We start from the raw sequence: 6061 nt of genomic DNA, 5'->3' as shown, positions 1-6061 counted from the left end.
TTAGGAAGGTAGAAATTTTAAAGGCAGGGACTCCCAGTTTGAGGAGGGGCAAGTGAAGAGATGATGGCATAATCTGTTGTCTAGGCTCCCCGAACAGGTCTTGATAGCTCTCATAGAGAGAGGATGATGTATTTGCTCAACAAGGGCCTCATTTTTCCTACTGTCTTTGTGGAAGTTGTCTCTGACAGAGAGCTGAGCTCTATGAAGAAAGGGAAAGTGGTTCTTGTTTTAAACTAATGCTTGATGCTAAGGTGAATAGTTACAGAGGGCATGAGTGCTTTGTATCTCCTGCACATAGATCCTTGCAACTTGAAACAGAGGGAATGTGTGTGATGAAGAAAGAGAATTTTGCCCAGACCAGCTTGACCAGTAAGGAACAGGAATTTTGTTGTTTTATTTTCCTTATTAAGTCTCAGAAAAACTGAAAAGCCTGAGAGTAAACACTGAGAGGGCTGGTAAGGGAAAACCTTTCCCTCGTGTCCTTATCACCTGGAAAGGAGTTTTGGGGCAGATTTTTTTTTTTTTTTTTTTTTAAAGTTGTTTATGAACATGAGGCAAGAAGACAAGAGAGGGACGTTTTTGTTTCTTTTTTTTTTTTTTTTTTTTTTTTTCTTCTGTTGAAGGGTAATCTATTCTTTTCCTTCCAACCCTGCTAGATCTCAATCCAACCTGAGCCTGGAGATGATAACAAAGGGCTTTCACATGCAAATATGTCAATTTATTTCCACAATAGCAAACCACTGAGGGCTGAAAAGGAAGCCACTGCAACGCTGACAGTTGCATTGTTCCAAAACCACTCAGCTCCTCAAATTCAAGGAAAGAAGTCTAATCAAAGGCCATTCAAATCTCAACCACAGGACTTGCCTTCCTCATTTTCTTGATGCTTCTCATCTTTCTTAAACCTTTCTTCATAGCAAAATCATTGACATGCTCACCTGGACAGCTCTATCTGACCATATTACATCAACCTGGCAGAGTTGAGGATGTTTTTTCCATGGCCTGAGAACATACTTTAACCTTCTCACTCAGTGATGTCACTGGAGCAAAAAGAAATGGAGGGTAGGGACATGTATTTATCTCCATGGCTTCCTTGTGTCCCTAAGCCATAGGGAGCTACATTTCAAGAAGACAGGAAAGCTCCAGAACTGAATGCTTTACTTTTAGAGGTTATTTATGAATGAAATGCAATCCTTTCTCCACACACACATATATAGAAATGAGGGGAATGCTTTTCACAGAATATGACAGTAAAATCTTTGAAATCTTCCCAGAAAAATAATTTGCTATTTAATGCACTTGCAAATATAAAGTAGGAAACAAAAGTTCCTATTTTAGACCATTCAGTTTGACCCCCTCAGGCAAGTGGAGGTGAAATGACAATTTTCTGTGATGCAGTGAGAACTCATCACAGCACAAAGTCTTTCTTGACTCTGGAAGCAGACTGGCAGTATGAACAGCTGGTGGTGTGGAAGTGTTTCTAGGTCTAACATCTCTTGGGCCAAGGCAGCTGGAAGGGGCTGTGCTCAGCATGGCTGTGTTAGTGATTAGCAGGGCTGGAGCAGGCCTGTGCCCACCCAATCCTCTGCAAAGATGAGCTGCTCAGGAAAGAATAGGAACAGAGGAGAGATAAAAAAGAACATCTGGGAACTACAAAGTCCAGTGTTGCCATGCAAGTCTTAAAGCAGGCAGTCCTTAATAGTCTTAGAGGGATCTAATTTGTGTATTTCAAATATCTTTGCTTACATGGGGTAACCTCTTGCCCATAGTAAACCTTAGAGTTTAGGAAGACACAAAGAAGAAGTCTGCCTTTACTGTTACTCTGAAGCCAGTGCTCAAAATAGCCTACACAGTAATAAGCAAAATCAGCATCAACCTTGGTTTCCCACATTCCCACAGTGTAAGTAAACCCTGGTGATGGAAGATTTTACAGCCATGCCTTTGGGTATCCATTCTTCCTGTGCATTGAACATGTCTCTGTGGATGCACCTTGAAGCCAAGGTCAGCAGCCAGCCTTCTTCTGGGAAGTTTGGTTAATATACCACAACAAACACACAGGAGAAACCATTTCAAATTCAGCTGTGGTCTTTTGTTTGCATCTTGAAAACAAATCTAAAGCTTTCAAAGTCCTGAGTTAAACCCTCTGGGAATTTTTTCACAACACTTGCAGTAGTAGAGCATGCAAATCTCTCAGATCTGAGTGTCTCTCTCATGTCTATGCTCTGGACAATTGTGGAAGGGGGGAAAGCTGCTTCTAGCTACTTTTCTAGTGTCCAAGCACCCACAGAAACCAGGAACCTGTTTTTTTATGTCAGATGTTTGCAAGCAGGAGTATGGCTTATAATTTTTACAAAGGCAGCTAGTGAACAGGGGTGGATTTCAACAGTATGAAAAAAAATCTCACCTTTATTCACACAGGAGCAGACTTATTGTCATCAGCTTATTTCCTCCTACCTGAAGAGTCTTTTGTTCTGTGAGAGAGAAAACATTTGAGAGGCAAAGTGGTTTGGAAGGTGATTTTCTGGTGGCCAGCTCTAACAGTTTCCAATCATCCATCATATGATTATGTTTCCTTTATCACAATATATTTATTTGCAAATTCCTTTGTGCTGAAATTCTGAGTTGAGTGTCCTTTTAAAATGTGGATCACAGTGTATCTACAATTAATGCATGGGAAATGTTCAGTATGATAAATAGTTGATGACTGTTCCTCCTCTATGGAAATTCTAACAATTTTTTTCAAATTTAAACTTTCTGCCATTTTCCTCTGGCCTGAGATCCACAAAATATCTGTAAATTCTTTGTTGTATCTATGAGGGAACAAGTAGCAATCTGCCTGGGTCTGAATGCAACATAAGCAAGCTTACCAAGACATGTGAAAGCATCCTCTACTTCTGGAGGATTTTTTCTGTGTTAGTTGCTATGGATTGGGGAATTTCTACAAACTCATTTTTTTAATTAAAAAGTGAGTTGTTAAAAAAAAAAAAAAAGATTCACTGCCAGTTAATTACCAGAAAATGGAGAAGCATGTGCTAACTGCCACAATTAATTAGTTTACTGGTGGTTCCCCAGCTCACATAAGCCTGTATTCTAATTACATGGAGACAGGGTCTGCCATGAAGCATTAGTATCCAACCACCGTGGTGTATATGCAGTGCCACAGATTTCATCTGCTGGGTCAGCTGTCAGGAACACACATGGTGAAGACCCATTAAGTGATCTTGTCCATCCTCCTGGTTAGCACTGATTTTCTCACCTTTAAGGACTCTGCCCCGCTGGCACTTCACTGATGAAGGAAGGGAAAAAGAACCTTTCACAGTTTCAGAGGGAAGAAGTGTGTCTTAATTTGTGGGCCATGACCTTGCAGCTATGCAGTTTATCAGCACCCAAAACAATGTAATAATCCTCCAGCCAAGAAAATTGAGTATTCAACATAGAATCTCAATTCTATGAGAGGCAAAGCAGTCCAAATAGGAGATGAAACGTGGTGGTGTTTGTTTCAGCCAGACATATTGCTGCCATATTAAATATTTTGTTATTCTTTTTGAGCTAAATGAGATCAGGAAATAAGCCTTGATTTTTCATTAATACTTGACAAAGGTAGTAAATATGATGTGAAATACTCCAGAAACTCTGCTACTGCCTTTTTTCCTGCGAGCTTTTCACCTGCACAATTTGTTTCCAACAACAGCCAAGACTGGGCATCAAAAGGACATCAAACACATGTCCTCTGTTTTCCTAAAGATCTGACATCGGGAGGCATGATTAAATGTGATTTCCCACCTTACCGAAACAAATACATAAATGAAATGTAGTTGCTGTACAAGCTATAGGAGAAGAAAATTTGAAGTCAGGGTTTGTATGTTGGCTCAAGGAGCAGAAAGCAGAAGTCTAAAGTAAATGCATTTTGATTTATTTTTACCATCTCACAGATTTTAAGTTAACATTATGATTTCAAAACAAGTAAGTAGCAGATATAAGTCTTGTGTATAGGGGACTGACTGTAATGAAAGCAAAATGAAATTAAGTTTAAGACTCCCAAAGTTAAGTATGCAAATTGAAAGTTTCAAAAGTGTTACAGTTTTGCTTTTTTGATAGAAGCTGGATCATGCTGTTTTTTTCTCTCCCTCTCATTTAACTTTCCAGCTAGTTCTGACAGCAGGGCTCAGTATCCATAGTCTAATCTGACATCATTATGTCAATCAGATAAACAAGACATGTCATCATTGTAGCGTTTTGGAAAGCAGAGGGGAAGCATCCCTGTAAATACAAGACCCAATGGCTAAACGACTTTTCTAAAAAGTACATTTTGTCCCACCTGGTACACAAAGAAAAACAAACCACCCAAAACAAATAAAACAGATTGTCTACTTCAAATGCCACTAGATTGTAGAGCTACTGGCTGTCATGGGAATTGCTCCTTCCTGGCAACTGCTAAAATGTTTGAGGACAGGAACTGAATAAAACTGAAATTTATTTTTCATTGCTTTTCAACTAGGATGAGTGTCTGTGCATTTTTTGGATGCTGGGTACTCTTACTGGCCATTTCAGTTCCAAAGAAAAGTGGAAGCTGGTGTACTAAACCACCATCCTTAATCTATTATATTTTTTACTGTATTGGGCTCTAGTCTTATTCCTCATTGTCTTATTTTTAACTCTGGACTTGTGGCTTGTGCTCTGATTCTTATCCAATTTTATGGCTGCCTTTGGTCTTTGTATCTTTCCATTCTTCACATTTTTGTAAATTTGGAAGGAAATATAGAAGTGTTCATTTCTGAAGCCTCAGTTCCACTGTGACTGAATAGATTGGCATTTTCACCTCCCTCCTTCGCCGAGTGGTTTTTGTTTTTTGGGGTTTTTTTATGCATTTGAGAATAATTCAGGAATATACAGCTGATAGCCCAAATCTGCTGTCAGCTGTGTCAGGAAAACAAAAATGAGGACTGAAGGAAAAATAAAACCCTTGAAGCCTCTGGGGCAGCCTTTACTTTTAGTCTGAAGATTTTAAAGGAGAAGAAATAAAGCAGAGATTTCAAGGTGAGATCAGAAAGGCAGTTTAGAAAAAAAGAAGGAAATGCAGATTTAGTGATGTGGTGTTCTGATAAAGGTCTTAGCAGTGGCTGGTGTTTTTCATGGAGAAACTTGTATGAATGATAGATTTGACTAAAGCATGGAGAAATTGATCTATTTAATTCATAATATTTCTGAAATACTTAAGGGAATTGTATCTAACATGTTTAGTCCTTCAGATATAGTTCAAGTAGCCGAAAAGTAGTCAAATCTACCTCTGTGAGCAATAAAACCACTGAAGATTAGAATGTAATTGCTATGTAATGTGTCTGTTTAAATAATGTGATTGCTGTTTAATTTTTGACAGTGGGTCTGGGTCTGAATGGTCAAATGTCTTCTTACTAAGGAGGGTGGAATTGGAAGTGTCTGTAACTTTTTAGGTCAGTAGATGTGAGTGCACTTTCATTCATAAAAACTGTCCAGTCAGAATGTAGTTTTCATGGATTTAGTTAGAGAGGAGCAGGACAAGAAGTCATTCCTTTGGGGACCACACACCAATGAGAGGGAAACATAGGTTCTTTTACATCAAAGCTCTGTATTTCTGTTAGCATTTCATTCTATTTCATAGCAAAAAAATAAAACTGATATGCAAGTACCCTGTGGGATCTTAAGCAGAATACTGGGTAGGGATAATAATGCTTTTCTGGCATTAGTTGGAATTTTCATATTGGAGGAACAGAGGTCTTGCACACAGCCAGCTTCAGTAAGCTGCCCTGTCTGCTTTTAAGCAGGCAAGTAACTACAACAGCTACATCAGTTTAGAAGGCCATTCCTTCCTGAATCTCCCAGGCTTTCTGTTCCTGCTTCCCTGGTTCAGTTAATGGGAGCTCTCCACCACTTCTCCCATGCAAGGTCAGGCAGGTTAAGTTACTCCTCACTTGTCTCAGGAGCAAACCCTGTGCACAGTAATAAATTCAATGTGTTTGGGCATGTTTGTAGGCAAGGAGTTCATCTGTCAGGGAGTGACTTTTAGCCACATTTTGTGTGCTCTTGC

General features: G+C 39.3%; 1 long non-coding RNA gene across 7 annotated transcripts in view; it reads left to right on the top strand.

Moving 5' to 3' along the window:
• LOC110476639 (uncharacterized) overlaps positions 1-6061 on the top strand; it is a 152416-nt gene that overhangs the window by 18369 nt on the left and 127986 nt on the right. Inside the window, exon 2 of one of the 7 annotated variants that reach the window (XR_014954043.1) lies at positions 299-369. The exons of the other annotated variants lie outside the window; for them this stretch is intronic. This is a non-coding gene — a long non-coding RNA (uncharacterized LOC110476639). The remainder of the gene's footprint in view (positions 1-298; positions 370-6061) is intronic. 7 annotated transcript variants of the gene reach the window in all.

This window comes from Lonchura striata, chromosome 3 (genome assembly GCF_050655825.1).
Source record: "Lonchura striata isolate lonStrDom1 chromosome 3, ASM5065582v1, whole genome shotgun sequence".
NCBI lineage: Eukaryota > Metazoa > Chordata > Aves > Passeriformes > Estrildidae > Lonchura > Lonchura striata.
The sequence above is the reverse complement of the archived record's forward strand: the minus strand, read 5'-3'. Positions and strand labels throughout refer to the sequence as shown.